The 17,847-nt window shown below is 53.2% G+C and overlaps 1 protein-coding gene and 1 pseudogene across 1 annotated transcript in view; one reads left to right on the plus strand and one right to left on the minus strand.

Moving 5' to 3' along the window:
- The window catches only part of LOC144266036 (uncharacterized), a 293,194-nt gene that overhangs the window by 167,676 nt on the left and 107,671 nt on the right, over positions 1-17,847 (minus strand). The window lies entirely within an intron of this gene.
- Positions 1-17,847, plus strand: part of LOC144267015 (integrin alpha-D-like) — a 32,863-nt pseudogene that overhangs the window by 8,030 nt on the left and 6,986 nt on the right.

Consider the following 17,847-nt stretch of genomic DNA (forward strand, 5'->3'; position numbering starts at 1 on the left):
GAGTCAGGACTCTTGGGTTCTGTCACCAGCTCTGAGAGGGAAGGGGGGTCTAGTGGGTTAAAGCGGGGGGAAAGGGGGGCTGGGAGCTAGGACTCCTGGGTTCTATACCCAAATGTGGGGGGGTCTAGTGGTTAGAGCTGTGAGTCAGGAATTCTCAGTTCTTTCCTCCGTTCTGGGACAGGAATGGAGTTTATTTGCTCAGCCTGGTGTGCATCTCTCCCCTGTCAGGGTCCCTAGATGCCATGAACATGTCCCTTGGTTTGTCTCTGGCTTCCCGAGGCTCCCAGTTCCTGGTAGGTACCACACCTAGGGGAAATGGGTGGTGAGATTGGAGTGCAACATTTTCTCCCTCATCATTCCAGGGGACAGGTTCCCCCCCACCCCGAAACCCCACTGCTCATGGATGGTAGTAACTGGGCGGTGTCAGCGTGACTGCAGCAACGGTGCAGAGGTGACAATTGGGTGACATCCCCATGACTACATGATAACTGTGTGAGGGCTGTTGGTAACTCCTGTAACTGGAGGGGTGGTACAACGATGCAGTGGGGAATGGTGATAGCCAGGTATCCTCACTTTGGCTACAGTGATCGTGAGGTGATGTTATGAGGGATGGAGGCAACTGGCTGATGTTGCCATGGTGACAGTGACTGTGTGCTGAGGTAGCAGAAAGCGTTGTAACTGGGTTTCTGTCATGGCGACAGTGACTGTACGTGGACATAGCAGGGAGCATGGCAAGTGGTTGACATTGCCATGGCAACAGTGACTGGACACTGCTATAGCAGGGAGTGTGGTAAGCAGATGATGCCCCCGTGCGTCTCCCCTGTCTCCTCTCAGAGTTAGGTCCCGACATCCTGTCTGCCCCAAGGGGGTCCCTGCCCTGGCAGGGCCTTTCCCTGCATATCCCGGGGGCGGAGGGGAAGGGATCAGGCCCCAGGCTCTCTTCCCCACCCTCACTGCTCTGTTGAGAGGGGAACCTACTGACCCGCTGCCTTTTCGTGCCCCGTGGTGCACCGGGCCTGTGGGGAGAACATATATGTCAGTCACTGCTGCTTCCCTCTGCAGCAGAGCTTCTGGCAACTCCAGCGCATCCTGGACACGAAGCCAGGTAAGGGGTGACCCGGGGGTGTGTATGGGGGGGACTTACACCCTGGGTTCCCGGGTGGGTACAAGGGCCGTGGGGAGGTGGAGGGGAGATGGGTCTAGAGGGGCCCAGAGTCTGATGTCGGTTGGGATACCAGGCTAGGTGGGCCCATTGGTTTGATTCAGGATGTCAGTAGGAGCTGGGAGTCAGGACTCCTGGGTTCTGTCCCAGGTCTGGGAGTAGGAGGGGTGTATTTTTTTCATGCCAGTGCATGTCATGGTCTACTCTCAGGACCCCTCCATGGCAGGGACGGGATGATATTGTGACAGAGGGGCGGAGGGGGTCTGATCGGGGTGGCCAGCAGGGGGCGGGGTATCAGGTTAGATGCGCCCATTGGTCTGGTCTAGCTCTTTCTGTTGGGTTTCCCATGTTTGTGGAGTTGAGTCAGGACATACTTCATTCCTATCCCCCTCAGAGTGCCCCAGACGTGTCACAGACATAGCGCTCCTCGTCGACGGCTCGGGCAGCATCGTACCTGAGGACTTTGGAAAAATGAAGACGTTTCTCGCTGAGATCATGAAGCATTTCCGCAGCACCGACACGCAGGTAATGGGCAGAAGCTGAACCCTGACTACGTACCCTGCCTCTCGCAGTCAGTGCTGACCCCAGTGCCCCAGTGCGGCGCTAGGGGGCGCTGTGCTGCAGGGGGAGCAGTAAAGGATTTTGCATCCAAAACCAGGAAAAAATTCCAACAGAACCACTACGTCCCGACTGCCTCAGCCCTTAACTGCGTCTGACGCCTGCTTTTCTTACCCTCCACCCCTGGGGTTGTTTTTCTCTCTTCTCCCCGCCTCCCCTTGTAGTTTGCCCTCATGCAGTACTCCAATAAATATGAATTGCACTTCGACTTCATGGAGTACAGGAGAAGTCATGACCCCGATCACCTAGTCTGGAGGATTGAGCAGCTTCATGGAACGACGTACACGGCCACAGCTATCCGGAAAGTCGTGTAGGTATTCCTTCCTCCCCGTGCTGACTCCACAGGGAATGGGCTACAAGGACATGCAAGCTAAGGGATAGGGACTGTGGGAGCGGACTGGGGACTAGTAGATTAAAGTGGGGTGGGGATGCTGGGAGCCAGGACTTTGGGGTTCGATTGCCAACTCTGAGCCTCTGTTGTGTTGTGACTTTAAGCAAGTCATGCCCCTGCCCTATGCCTCAGTTTCCCCATCAGTAAAATGGGGACATGACGGTGACCTCCTTGTAAAGGACTTTGAGATCTGCAGTGCCAAAGCAGTGGATGAGCGTTACGTGTTATTACATACCAATAACCCTCCCATGCATTCCGCACCCCCCTTTTCCAGGCGGCAGCTGTTCACCTCTGGGAGAGGCGCTCGGGATGAGGCCACCAAGGTTCTCATTGTGATCACAGATGGGCAGAAATACAACGACCCGCTTTCTTATTCAGACGCCATCCCCGAGGCTGAGAGAGCTGGGATCATCCGCTACGCCATCGGGGTGAGCCGTGGCTGTGCGGAGAACTAGTAGGGATCTGAGCCCCTGTCCAGGTTCCCACCAGATAAGGGAGAAGAACTGACCCTGGGTTGTAACTGGGTCAACATGTGACGTTATAGGAGAGCTGGAGCTCCTCTGTTGTTCAGGTTGAGCCGAGCTTTCTAGTTAAAGGTTGGGCTTTCTGACTGCCCTACGATACACCTGCTGACTCAGATTGTCATAACATTTGGTTTGCCTCATGGGGATGCAGGTTAAGATTAATGGTCTAAATTTGGGATCATTTGAACAAAGGGTTTCTGAGATATAGCCCCCCTCCCTTAAACAGCAAAGTCACCCGGTTTTTATAAAGTCTTTTTTGCACCCGCCTTGGGCTCAAACAACAGCTCTGATCCTCCCCAAACTGATCTCAGTCACTTGACGTTTCTCTCTGTTAAACTGCTGAGCCAAAGAGATTGAAATGGGCAGCAGCAGCAAGGCGAAGGGCAAGTTTACACGATACACTTAAGTCGAATTAAGTTACGTCGTCACACAGCCACCGCAGTAATTAAATTGGTTTTTCATGTCCACGTTACTCTCCTGTCAGCGGTGCGCATCTTCACCGGGGACTTTTCACTGATTTAACTGTCAGTGCGGGGCGTTGTGAGGCTGAAGCCCCACCGCCTGGGGCCAACAGCTGGAGCCTCAGGCTATGTAAGCCACACAGTGCCTATACGGACACTGCATCAACCTAACTACATTGACCTAAAAACAATGCCTCTTGTGGAAGTGGAGCTATGAAGTTGGTGTAGCGGGCGAGTTTCATGGGTGGGAGCTACATTTTACTGTAGCCACTTACAGAGTTAGGTTGACGTAAGTCCTACATCAACAAACTCAGGTCATAGATTCCCAGGCCAGAAGGGAATTTTGCGATGATCTAGTTTGAGTTGCTGTGTAGCACAGGCCAGAGAACTGACCCCAATAATCCCTGTTGGAACCAGAGCAAATCTTTTAGAAAACCTGCCAGCCTTGAGATAATAATTGCTAGGGATGGAGAATCCACCACGGCCTGTGGTGAGCTGCTCCAAGGGTTAATTCCCCTCATGGTTAAACCTGACACCTTATTTCCAAAAGGAATGGGTGTAAATTCCACTTCCAGCCATTGGATCTTGTTCGACCTTTGCTGTTTACGTCAGGCCCAGCGACGGGGAGGTGTCTGACTCCACCGCTGAACCGACTTCACACAACCCACCCGGACTAGTGCGGTGGTCCCATCCCTTCACCCCTTGCCCTGAGGTGTCCCCCGGAGACATTGCAGCACTCACCCCTCACTACGCCCTGGAGATTGAGCCATGCAGGTCCCCAGAGTGCTGACAATCCCCATGGCAAGGAGACCCCTGTGCCCTGCTGCTGGGACAACCAACACAACTCAGTGCTTAAATGAGGCAGGGTCCATAACTCCAGGCTCCAGCGGCCCCCCACTCACCGGAGAAGCACATGGCACTGGCTGAGCCGTGCCTCTAGAAGGCCCAGCAGAGCTCGGGGCGGGTGGGTGTTGGTCCAGGGCTCCCGGCTGTGACTGATGCCAATGCCCTGGTCTCCCCTGTACCTCCCTCTACTCCGTGAAGGTCGGCGAGGCCTTCTCCAGTGATACTGCCCAACAGGAGCTCCAGGAGATCGCCTCTGAGCCCACCAACGAGCATGTCTTCCGGGTGGACAATTTCGACACCCTCCAGAGCATCCAGAGCCAGCTGCAGGAGAAGATCTTCACCTGCAAAGGTAACAGAGGTGGGGCAGGGGCCACAGGGGCCCTGGGGCTTGAGAATGGGTTTTCAAGGTCGAGATGGCCGGCATATTGGGCTGCATTAGTAGGAGCATTGGCAGCAGATCGAGGGAACTAATTATTCCCCTCTATTTGGCACTGGTGAGGCCACATCTGGAGTATTGCATCCAATTTTGGGCCCCCCACTACAGAAAGGACGTGGGCAAATTGGAAAGAGTCCAGCGGAGGTCAACAAAAATGATTAGGGGCACATGACTTATGAGGAGAGGCTGAGGGGACTGGGGTTATTTAATCTACAGAAGAGAAGAGTGAGGGGGGATTTGATAGCGGCCTTCAACTACCTGAAGCGGATTCCAAAGAGGGTGGAGCTCGGCTGTTCTCAGTGGTGGCAGATGACAAAACAAGGACCAATGGTCTCAAGTTGCAGTGCGGGAGGTCTAGGTTGGATATTAGGAAACACTCTTTCACTAGGAGGGAGGTGAAGCACTGGAATGGGTTACCTAGGGAGGTGGTGTAATCTCCATGCTTAGAGGTTTGTAAGGCCCGGCTTGACAAATCCCTGGCTGGGATGATTTAGTTGGGTATTGGTCCTGCTTTGAGCAGGGGGTTGGACTAGATGACCTCCTGAGGTCTCTTCCAACCCTAATCTTCTATGATTCTGTGGCACGGGGAGCTGCTGGGAATCCAGAGCTGGGAGTGGTGAGAGCCTATGAGTAGTGCGATGGGATATACTTATACGGGAGCAGTGGGAAGCTGAGTTTCATCAACATACCCAGAACCTCTGGGGACATGAATGATGCTTCCCTCGGTAAGAACAAACCCAAAGATTTCCCCTTCCCTATTTAAACAGCCCCTGCTCCTCACCCCAGAGGTGGCTGCCTCTTCTTTCTGGGAAAGGGATCTCTGTGTAGCACTGTTTATGACACCCTGACACCCCAATATTCACCACTGTCATGTAATTAGGATATTTTTTGTACAAAGTATGTCTTGTGAGGGATTATTCTAAAAGTCTTGGTCTGCTAAAGATTAATCTCATTGGATTATATGTGTTATCGTTCTATGTGAAGTTATGAAGTTTGGCTACATATGTGCAACTGAAACGTGTGGCGAGGTTCACAACACCCACAAGCAGCCTTTCAGGTACAACAGTAAGAAGGCCAAAGAGTGTTAATGGCTTACTGAGGAAATGCACATAAGCACATGGATTACCCCAGGAACTGGGTACAATACAAACCTCTCAGAGATAGCACTACACAATGGGAACTGTTTGTCCCAGGTCACAGAAAAAGAGCTTTCCAGCAAGTGGGAAGAAGATATAAAAAGTGGACAATGATATCATGGGGGACATCACTCTCCCTACAACATTACACCTGGAAATATCTGAGGGGCAAGGACTGAACTGTGGGAAGTGCTGGTCCCAGGCTAGAGGGATTGGCTAGTGGTTAGAGCTGTGAGTCAGGAATTCTCAGTTCTTTCCTCCGTTCTGGGACAGGAATGGAGTTTATTTGCTCAACCTGATGTGCATCTCTCCCCTGTCAGGGTCCCTAGATGCCATGAACATGTCCCTTGGTTTGTCTCTGGCTGCCCGAGGCTCCCAGTTCCTGGTAGGTACCGCAGCCAGGGGAAATGGGTGGTGGGATTGGAGTGCAACATTTTCTCCCTCATCATTCCAGGGGACAGGTCCGTCCCGCCCCGAAACCCCACTGCTCATGGATGGTAGTAACTGGGCGGTGTCAGCGTGACTGCAGCAACGGTGCAGAGGTGACAACTGGGTGACATCCCCATGACTACATGATAACTGTGTGAGGGCTGTTGGTAACTCCTGTAACTGGAGGGGTGGTACAACGATGCAGTGGGGAATGGTGTTAGCCAGGTATCCTCACTTTGGCTACAGTGATCGTGAGGTGATGTTATGAGGGATGGAGGCAACTGGCTGATGTTGCCATGGTGACAGTGACTGTGTGCTGAGGTAGCAGAAAGCGTTGTAACTGGGTTTCTGTCATGGCGACAGTGACTGTACGTGGACATAGCAGGGAGCATGGCAAGTGGTTGACATTGCCATGGCAACAGTGACTGGACACTGCTATAGCAGGGAGTGTGGTAAGCAGATGATGCCCCCGTGCGTCTCCCCTGTCTCCTCTCAGAGTTAGGTCCCGACGTCCTGTCTGCCCCAAGGGGGTCCCTGCCCTGGCAGGGCCTTTCCCTGCATATACATGGGAGGGGGAAGGGATCAGGCCCCAGGCTCTCTTCCCCACCCTCACTGCTCTGTTGAGAGGGGAACCTACTGACCCGCTGCCTTTTCGTGCCCCGTGGTGCACCGGGCCTGTGGGGAGAACATGTATGTCAGTCACTGCTGCTTCCCTCTGCAGCAGATCTTCTGGCAACTCCAGCGCATCCTGGACACCCAGCCAGGTAAGGGGTGACCCGGGGGTGTGTATGGGGAGGACTTACACCCTGGGTTCCTGGGTGGGTACAAGGGCCGTGGGGAGGTGGAAGGGAGATGGGTCTAGAGAGGCCCAGGGTCTGATGTGGGTTGGGATACCAGGCTAGGTGGGCCCATTGGTTTGATTCAGGATGTCAGTAGGAACTTGGAGTCAGGACTCCTGAGTTCTGTCCCAGCTCTGGGAGGGGGAAGGGTGTATCTTTTTCATGCCAGTGCATGTCATGGTCTACTCTCAGGACCCCTTCATGGCAGGGACGGGATGATATTGCAACAGAGGGGCCGAAGGGGTCTGATCGGGGTGGCCAGCAGGGGGCGGGATATCAGCTTAGATGCGCCCATTGGTCTGGTCTAGCTCTTTCTGTTGGGTTTCCCATGTTTATGGAGTTGAGTCAGGACGTACTTCATTCCTGTCACTCTCAGAGTGCCCCAGACATGTCACAGACATAGCGCTCCTCGTTGACGGCTCGGGCAGCATTGCACCTGTGGACTTTGGAAAAATGAAGGCGTTTCTCGCTGAGATCATGAAGCGTTTCCGCAGCACCGACACGCAGGTAATGGGCAGAAGCTGAACCCTGACTACGTACCCTGCCTCTCACAGTCAGTGCTGACCCCAAAGCCCCAGTGCAGCTCTAGGGGGTGCTGTTCTGCAGGGGGAGCAGTAAAGGATTTTGCATCCAAAACCAGGAAAAAATTCCAACAGAACCACTACGTCCCGACTGCCTCAGCCCTTAACTGAGTCTGATGCCTGCTTTTCTTACCCTCCACCCCTGGGGTTGTTTTTCTCTCTTCTCCCCGCCTCCCCTTGCAGTTCGCCCTCATGCAGTACTCCAATAAATTTCAATTGCACTTCGACTTCATGGAGTACAGGAGAAGTCATGACCCCGATCACCTAGTCTGGAGGATTGAGCAGCTTCATGGAACGACGTACACGGCCACAGCCATCCGGAAAGTCGTGTAGGTATTCCTTCCTCCCCGTGCTGACTCCACAGGGAATGGGCTACAAGGACATGCAAGCTAAGGGATAGGGACTCAGGACTCCTGGGTTCTATCCCCAGCTGTGGGAGGGGACTGGGGACTAGTAGATTAAAGTGGGGTGGGGATGCTGGGAGCCAGGACTTTGGGGTTCGATTGCCAACTCTGAGTATCTGTTGTGTTGTGACTTTAAGCAAGTCACACCCCTGCCCTATGCCTCAGTTTCCCCATCAGTAAAATGGGGACATGACGGTGACCTCCTTGTAAAGGACTTTGAGATCTGCAATGCCAAAGCAGTGGATGAGCGTTACGTGTTATTACATACCAATAACCCTCCCATGCATTCCCCACCCCCCTTTTCCAGGCAGGAGCTATTCACCTCTGGGAGAGGCACTCGGGATGAGGCCACCAAGGTTCTCATTGTGATCACAGATGGGAATAAATACGGAGACCCGCTTTCTTATTCAGACACCGTCCCCGAGGCTGAGAGAGCTGGAATCATCCGCTACGCCATCGGGGTGAGCCGTGGCTGTGCGGAGAACTAGTAGGGATCTGAGCCCCTGTCCAGGTTCCCACCAGATAAGGGAGAAGAACTGACCCTGGGTTGTAACTGGGTCAATGTGTGACATTATAGGAGACCTGGAGCCTCCCTGTTGTTCAGGTTGAGCAGAGCTTTCTAGTTAAAGGTTGGGTTTTCTGACTGCCCTACGATAAACATGCTGACTCAGATTGTCATAACATTTGGTTTGCCTCATGGGGATGCAGGTTAAGATTAATGGTCTAAATTTGGGATCATTTGAACAAAGGGTTTCTGAGATATAGCCTCCCTCCCTTAAACAGCAAAGTCACCTGGTTCTTATAAAGTTTTTTTTGCGCCCGCCTTGGGCTCAAACAACAGCTCTGATCCTCCCCAAACTGATCTCAGTCACTTGACGTTTCTCTCTGTTAAACTGCTGAGCCAAAGAGATTGAAATGGGCAGCAGCAGCAAGGTGAAGGGCAAGTTTACACGATACACTCAAGTCGAATTAAGTTACGTTGTCACACAGCCACCGCAGTAATTAAATCGGTTTTTTCGTGTCCACATTACTCTCCTGTCGGCGGTGCGCATCTTCACCGGGGACTTTTCACTTATTTAACTGTCAGTGCGGGGCGTTGTGAGGCTGAAGCCCCACCGCCTGGGGCCAACAGCTGGAGCCTCAGGCTATATAAGCCACACAGTGCCTTTATGGACACTGCATCAACCTAACTACATTGACCTAAAAACAATGCTTCTTGTGGAAGTGGAGCTATGAAGTTGGTGTAGCGGGTGAGTTTCATGGGTGGGAGCTACATTTTACTGTAGCCACTTACAGAGTTAGGTCAACGTAAGTCCTACATCAACAAACTCAGGTCATAGATTCCCAGGCCAGAAGGGAATTTTGCGATGATCTAGTTTGAGCTGCTGTGTAGCACAGGCCAGAGAACTGACCCCAATAATCCCTGTTGGAACCAGAGCAAATCCTTTAGAAAACCTGCCAGCCTTGAGATAATAATTGCTAGGGATGCAGAATCCACCACGGCCTGTGGTGAGCTGCTCCAAGGGTTAATTCCCCTCATGGTTAAACCTGACACCTTATTTCCAAAAGGAATGGGTGTAAATTCCACTTCCAGCCATTGGATCTTGTTCGACCATTCTCTGCTGTTTACGTCGGGCCCAGCGATGGGGAGGTGTCTGACTCCACCGCTGAACCGGCTGCACACAACCCACCCGGACTAGTGCGGTGATCCCAGCCCTTCACCCCTTGCCCTGAGGCGTCCCCCGGAGACATTGCAGCACTCACCCCTCACTACGCCCTGGAGATTGAGCCATGCAGGTCCCCAGAGTGCTGACAATCCCCATGGCAAGGAGACCCCTGTGCCCTGCTGCTGGGACAACAGACACAACTCAGTGCTGAAATGAGGCAGGGTCCATAACTCCAGGCTCCAGCGGCCCCCCACTCACCGGAGGAGCACATGGCGCTGGCTGAGCCGTGCCTCTAGAAGGCCCAGCAGAGCTCGGGGCGGGTGGGTGTTGGTCCAGGGCTCCCGGCTGTGACTGATGCCAATGCCCTGGTCTCCCCTGTACCTCCCTCTACTCCGTGAAGGTCGGCGAGGCCTTCTCCAGTGATACTGCCCAACAGGAGCTCCAGGAGATCGCCTCTGAGCCCACCAACGAGCATGTCTTCCGGGTGGACAATTTCGACACCCTCCAGAGCATCCAGAGCCAGCTGCAGGAGAAGATCTTCACCTGCAAAGGTAACAGAGGTGGGGCAGGGGCCACAGGGGCCCTGGGGCTTGAGAATGGGTTTTCAAGGTCGAGATGGCCGGCATATTGGGCTGCATTAGTAGGAGCATTGGCAGCAGATCGAGGGAACTAATTATTCCCCTCTATTTGGCACTGGTGAGGCCACATCTGGAGTATTGCATCCAATTTTGGGCCCCCCACTACAGAAAGGACGTGGGCAAATTGGAAAGAGTCCAGCGGAGGTCAACAAAAATGATTAGGGGCACATGACTTATGAGGAGAGGCTGAGGGGACTGGGGTTATTTAATCTGCAGAAGAGAAGAGTGAGGGGGGATTTGATAGCGGCCTTCAACTACCTGAAGCGGATTCCAAAGAGGATGGAGCTCGGCTGTTCTCAGTGGTGGCAGATGACAAAACAAGGACCAATGGTCTCAAGTTGCAGTGCGGGAGGTCTAGGTTGGATATTAGGAAGCACTCTTTCACTAGGAGGGAGGTGAAGCACTGGAATGGGTTACCTAGGGAGGTGGTGTAATCTCCATGCTTAGAGGTTTGTAAGGCCCGGCTTGACAAATCCCTGGCTGGGATGATTTAGTTGGGTATTGGTCCTGCTTTGAGCAGGGGGTTGGACTAGATGACCTCCTGAGGTCTCTTCCAACCCTAATCTTCTATGATTCTGTGGCACGGGGAGCTGCTGGGAATCCAGAGCTGGGAGTGGTGAGAGCCTATGAGTAATGCGATGGGATATACTTATACGGGAGCAGTGGGAAGCTTAGTTTCATCAACATACCCAGAACCTCTGGGGACGTGAATGATGCTTCCCTCGGTAAGAACAAACCCAAAGATTTCCCCTTCCCTATTTAAACAGCCCCTGCTCCTCACCCCAGAGGTGGCTGCCTCTTCGTTCTGGGAAAGGGATCTCTGTGTAGCACTGTTTATGACACCCTGACACCCCAATATTCACCACTGTCATGTAATTAGGATATTTTTTGTACAAAGTATGTCTTGTGAGGGATTATTCTAAAAGTCTTGGTCTGCTAAAGGTTAATCTCATTGGATTGTATGTGTTATCGTTCTATGTGAAGTTATGAAGGTACAACAGTAAAAAGGCCAAAGAGTGTTAATGGCTTACTGAGGAAATGCACATAAGCACATGGATTACCCCAGCAACTGGGTACAATACAAACCTCTCAGAGATAGCAATTCATACCAGGGGGGTGCTGGGGGTGAAAGAAGCTGTGCACATCTCTCTCCACATTGAGGGAGAGGGTGAATTTTTAGGAGCTTGCACTGTGCAGATCTATCTGTACAGTGTAAGACAGTATTGTTTCGAGTTTATTGCCCAAAAGGATGTGTACGTGAGTTCCAGGTGAGTCCTCTCACATAAAGCTGACTTCTTTCTGAGTCTGCAGCTGGGTGTGGCCCTTTCTGTGTGTGTGTGCTGCACGAGACTGGAGAGCCTAATTCAGCATAACAGGGAGAGGGAATCCGGGCTGGTGGAGCAGGAGAGGGTCAGTGAAAACCCAATACATCAAGTGGCATCCCAGACAGGGTGGTCCAACCCATCACACTGTTGAATGGCTGTTTCCCATGTCACCTCCTCATGTCTCTCTTTTCCTTTGAGGTTATTCATCTCAGGTCATCACAGCCAATGGGCAGAGCACCTACATGGTCGGGATCCCTCACTGCCAACGCACCGGCAAAGTCATCCTGTTCAGCCAAGATACCAAGGGTGGGGAATGGACACCCAGATCAGAGCTGTCGGGAGAGCAGGTATGGGGAGTGTTACAGGTAATGTGGATTGTGGGTGTGAAAGAAAGAGAGCACTGGGGAAGCCTGTAAGCTTTTGGCATCGTGCAATATTTGTGTTTGGCTTCACCTTCAGGAACGATTCGGTCAGAGAGCCTCAGGAAAGGATAAACTTGACTGGTTTAGAGAACTGCACCACAGCTGACATTCAGCATCTCTCCAATAATCCACTTCTGTTACCTTCACTTACAGTTTAGACGGAACTCATAAGGTGGCCCAGACCCACCAAGGGACTTAGGCATTGTGATGCTGCATGGAGGCACCTGCCTCTGCCCGTGATCGATGAATGGGGGGAGGGGAGAGAGAGACACGGGCCCTCTTCACCTACCCCACATGTGGGGTCTCATCCAATAGGCATGCTCAGAGCTGCCAAGATATTCACAAACCAGCTGGAGGAGACAAAGAGAGGTTTCCCTTATAGCCTGGGGGTTAGAGTCCTCACCTAGGACACGGGTGACCCATGGTTCAAATCTCTGCTTTGCCTGATTAAGAAGAAGATTTAACCATGTAGCTGTCCTCTCTCAGGCTGTAGGGTGGTTGTGATTTGCATATGTTCTGTGGCCCAACTGATACTTAATTACTCAATTAACAGGGGAGACTGAGGGAGTCCACATCAGACTATCCCATAGCTTAGGGGTTAGAGCACTGAACTGAGAACTGAACTGAGAAATAGCAGGGTCCTATTCAATTCCTTCTCCTCTGATGACACCTACCAGAGGAGGAGTTAGATGGAGGAGAGCCTGTCTTCCCCGAGTTTGTGGACCATGCTGGGATGGCGGGGGGAGGGGGAAATGGGCACCGTGCAACTGCATGTTTAGAGTAAGACAGTAAGGCACAAGCCCTGCCATTGAGACAGCAACAAAGGAGCTTCTGCTGCAAAAACATAGGCACCAAGTCAGTTTAGGAACCTACAGGGGTCAGCAGTAGCCAGGCAGAGGTTTTGCGGCTCACAGAGGCAGTTAAGTCCGGGGGGTTAAGCACATACGTACCTTTGTGGATCTAGACTAGAGAGACTCAGGCAAGGAAATAACATTACTAGTGATATTAACAGTGTCTGAAAAAGATCACACTACACTAACAAAGTGAATTTCTCTAAAATCCAATTGCCTATTTGTGCCACCTAAACAAAACTTACAACAGTGGCTCAGTCAGTGATGAACTTGACTTGTGATAGCCCAGCCTCTAAAAAGAATTGCACCACAGTTAGCATTCAGCATCCCCATCCCTTCAAGATCTAGCTGCCTGTCTGTTCAAGAACACTTACAGAGATAGCCCCACCGGCTGCACTTTGGGAGGGTGAGGCTAAAGATGGAATGGACATTGGGACTGAATCCTTATCCCCAGAGGGTGGGAAGGGTCTCAGTGGGAGAAGAAGCAGGAGTTGACTAAATTGAGGGGGTGGCTTATCTGCCTCTCCAGATTGGCTCATATTTCGGGTGTACACTGTGCACTGTGGACCTCAACAGAGATGGGAACACGGACCTGGTTCTAATTGGAGCCCCCATGTACCATACACCCCTGAATGGAGGACGGGTGTATATCTGCCCGATCGACTTGCTGGTAAGAAAGAGGAGCGCAGCACTGGGGAAGATGGGTGGCCTGGGGTTCTTGTTTGCCTGGACTGCCGTGATGCTGTGACAATTAGTATTGCAGTGGTGGGCATGGCGCTCCAGGAAGCGGGGTAGAGGCTCAGTAGGGGGCGCTCTTCCCTCCCAGTCAGTTCTGGCCCCAGTGCCCCAGAGTTGGGGGTGGGGCACGCTGTGCTGCAGAGAGAGGAAAAGGAGCTTGACTGGGATCACTCTCTGATGACAGCAAGTGCTGATCCTTTCTCCATGTGTCTTTTTGGATTGGGCCTGCAGGGGACGACGATGTTCTGCAACAAGACACTACATGGGCAGACGGGGGAAGTGTCTGGGCGCTTCGGGGCCAGCATGTCTGAAATCGGGGACATCAGCGGGGACGGACAGACGGATGTGGCCATTGGGGCTCCCATGGAGAATGACAATCGTGGGGCCTTGTACATCTTCCATGGGGAAAAGGGAGGTCTCAGTCCCCAGTACAGACAGGTGAGCCCAGCTCCTGCGGGGACGGGTCAGTACACAGCCCTGAAGGGACTCCATGGGGCCCACAGCCCCTTAGTGCCCATTATACAGTGTACTCACCCCTTCTGCATCCCTCATTGCTCTCTCTGCCCTACAGCGCATCGAGGGGTCACGGTTTCCCAGCAGGCTGCACTACTTTGGCCAGGCCGTCAGTGGTGGGACAGATCTGACGGGGGATGGACTGCCGGACATCGCGGTGGGGGCACAAGGGCAGGTCCTGCTGCTGAGGTAAATAACGTTGCACTGCTCCAAACGACCATCTCAGGCCTTGTCTACACTAAAGCATATTTTTGATATAAATTATTCCAGCGATCTGAAAGTGTAACAATCTCATCCCCATTCCATGTCCACACTGCGGTCCTCGTGTCAGCAGAGCACATCCACACTTGGTACAGTCGCACTGAGAGTGAGAGCAGCGCACTGCGGGTACCTATCTCAGTGTGCGACTCGCCACATGCCACAGCTGGGTGTTGTGTGATGGTGGAGTGGATCGCAGTGCATCATGGGTATGGAATCAATGTCCCATGATGCAGTTCTTTCTGTCACAGCAGTCTATGGGCTTTTGACTGCATTCTGTGGCATTTTTCAATGGTTCTTGTTTACTGTGAGCCTGCCATCTCCGTCTGAAAAGATGGATCCTGCACTGATCTGTACTGTTGTGATAACTATTGTGAACAAATCGTGGATGGTCATGCAGTATATCATGAGCTCCCAATCTGAACAGGAACTAGAGATGCCTGACATGCTGTGTGCCATGGAAAGAAACAACACAGATTACTTTTGGCATTCATGGAGCAGCTGAACACAGTGGACTGTCGCTTTTGAGCTTGGGAAACAAGCACTGATTGGTGGGATCACACTGTTATGCAGCTCTGAGATGACGAGCAGTGGGTGCAGAACTTTCGGAGGCAGAAAACCACCTTCCTGGGACTGTGTACGGAGCTCACCCCAGCCCTGCAGAGCAAGGACACCAAAGTGAGAGCTGCCCTCTTGGTGGAGAAGTGCATGGCAATTGCAGTGTGGAAGCTGGTGACCCTGGACTGCTACCAGTTGGTTGTGAATCAGTTTGAAGTTGTGAAGTCGATTGCAGGCGCTGTGTTAATGCAAGTATGCATGGCCATTAATTGAATCTTGCTATGAAGGACCACGACTCTTGGCAACGTACGTGAAATAGTGAATGGCTTTGTAGAAATGGGATTCCCTAACTGCGGCAGGGTAATAGATGGAACGCATATTCCAATTTTGGCCATGGACCATCTTGTGAAGGAGTATATCAACAGAAAGGGGCACTTCTCCATGTTATTTCAGGCACCTGTAGATCACTGTGGGTGTTTTGCTGACATCAATGTGGGGTGGTCTGGGAAGGTGCATGACGTGCGCATCTTCAGGAGCACCGGACTGCACAGAAAGCTGCAAGCAGGGACTTTCTTTCCAGACCAAAAGATTCCAGTGGGGGATGTTAAAATGCCCATCATGATCCTGCTAGACCCAGCATATCCCTTACTCCCATGGCTCATGGAGCCTTAAATGGGAAGCCTGGACCGCAGCAAGGAGCTCTTCAACAGCAGGCTGAGTAGATGCAGAGTGACTGTGGAATGTGCCTTTGACACACTAAAAGCACGCTGGCGATGCCTATAGGAAAGGTTAGATCTTAGTGAGGAAAACATTCCAATGGTCAGAGCTGCCTGTGGGGCTAAGGGTGAAAAGCTTGCCTGGGGTGGAGTGCTGAGCCAGATCACCTGGCGGCTGATTTTGAGCAGCCAGATACCATGGCTATTGGAGGGGCACAATGAGGGCTATATCGAAGCAGGGAGGCTTTGAAGCAACATTTTGAGAATGAGAACCAGTAATCTGCCACGCTTCATTAAGCTCAATTATCTGTAGTGTAGACAAGGATGCACACAGTAGCAATACATTGTGTGTGTGTGTGTGTCTCTGTACTGGAGAAAGGCACAATGATCGCTTTGCTGCGGGGCCAGCGAGTTGCATGAGCCTGTGGTGCTCGAGCTCCAGGAATATTCCGGGCCTGGGGGCCCGGCTCCACTAAAGTTTGGGTCCGAGTTCCACCGCTGGCCCCACACACCTCCCCGGTTCCTCCCCCGCCCTTGCTCCTCTTGGCTGAGGTGGCTGAGGTGGGGCTGAGGGCAGGGGAGTGCTGGTGCAGGGGTGGTGGTGTTCAGGGCACTGTGGATTTGTGCATGAGGGTGCAGGACATCACGTGTCCGGGGAGTGTGGTGGTGGGGGGCTGTGTGGCACCCCAAACCCCCTCCTACTCCCAAACTCCCTCCCAGAACTGGCACCCCCTCCTGAACTCATACGCTCTGCCCCAGCCCAGAGCCCACACCCAGCACCCAAACTCCCTTCCAGAGCCTTAGGCCGGTATGTGTGTGTGGCGGGGTGGGGGTGGGGGAGGACAGGACTTGGACCTGTTCTGGGCACCACCAAAAATTATACAAACCTGCTGCCCCTGCTTGGCTGCTCCCTTCTCTGCCCCCCAGCATCTCCTCTAGTAGAGCTCTATATCCATAACTTGTCTCCATGGGGTGCTGTGAGCACCTCCAGGCTGGGTGGGAGGCTCAGGGGAGGGAGGGGTCCTGGCCCCATTGCAGAGAGCAGCTGGGTGATGGTTCTGTTCCCCCCATGGCAGGTCCCGGCCAGTGCTCAGAGTCAGGGTCTCCATCAGCTTCCAGCCCCCCACGATCCCAACCTCGGCCTTCGACTGCCAGGGGCAGGAGCAGCTCAACACAGAGGCCAGCAGGGCAGAGGTCTGCTTCACCATCACTAAGAGCACCATGGACAGCCTAGGTCAGGCCATACCCCCCCACCCCCTGTTCCCTTGCACTCTAAGCCAGCCAGTTCCCTGCCCTGGAACTGGACTGGAGCTAGTGCCCCGTAGAGGGGAAAGGCCCCATGTCCCATTTCCCCTTTAGGTTCCCACTCTGTCTCTCTCTGTCCCTCATTTCCCCTCCCCTGTAGGTGACAGGATCTCCAGCACCATCCAGTACAGCCTGGCCCTGGACCCCGGGAGGACTAATATCCGAGTCACCTTCGACTTCACCAGCCCTGTCCTGAGCAGGGAGCTGCGGCTCGGCATTGAGACGAGATGTGAGACATACCGGATAACGTTTCCTGTGAGTGTGGGGGAGTCCTAATTTCTTCCCCTCCCGCTGTGTCTGCCCCTCCAACTCTGCCCCTCGCATCCAAATCACCCAGAGAACAAACCTCTCTCCGGGTCCCACCCAGCGCCCAGCCCCCCATTACCCTTCAGGGGCCCGACATGTCTCTCTGTCTCCCCAGCTCTGCCCAGAGGACACCCTGACCCCCATCACCCTGCGTCTCAACTACACCCTGAAGGGGGATCCCATCACTGCTGCCAGCCGCCTCAGACCCATCCTGAGCGAGGACTCTGCACTGGTGTCTGCAGGCTTGGTAAGGTGCTAGAGCCGGGCCCCGCGGTGGGTCTGCTGCAGGGATCGAACCAGTGACGTTGGCATTCCAAAGCGAGAGACTGCAAAGTTCAGAGCCAGCAGCAGCTTCCTAAACCCCTTCCAGAGTGCAGGCACTGGAGGGCGACAGAGACGGAGGCCGAGTTTGCCTTGGCTACGGACCTGTCTCCACTGTGTGGGAACATTCCAACTTCTCCTCAAAGTTCCCAAAATTTCTGTCCAAAAACCAAAATATTTTTGGCTAAAAACATGATTTTTGCTGAAAATTTTTCAAAACTTATTTTGGCCAGAGCCCCTTAGAGGGGAAAGGCCCCACGCTCTGTTCCCCATCCCTCCGCGAGCCAGGCAGGCCCCCTGCCTGGCACCCCTAGAACTGTGATACTTTTTCTGGCCAGAGCCGGGAGGGGAAGGGGGAGGAGGGGTTTGGGTGAGTGGGTGGGTAGCAAGGGCAGGGCAGAT

This window comes from Eretmochelys imbricata, chromosome 6 (genome assembly GCF_965152235.1).
Source record: "Eretmochelys imbricata isolate rEreImb1 chromosome 6, rEreImb1.hap1, whole genome shotgun sequence".
In the NCBI taxonomy this organism is placed as follows: Eukaryota; Metazoa; Chordata; order Testudines; family Cheloniidae; genus Eretmochelys; species Eretmochelys imbricata.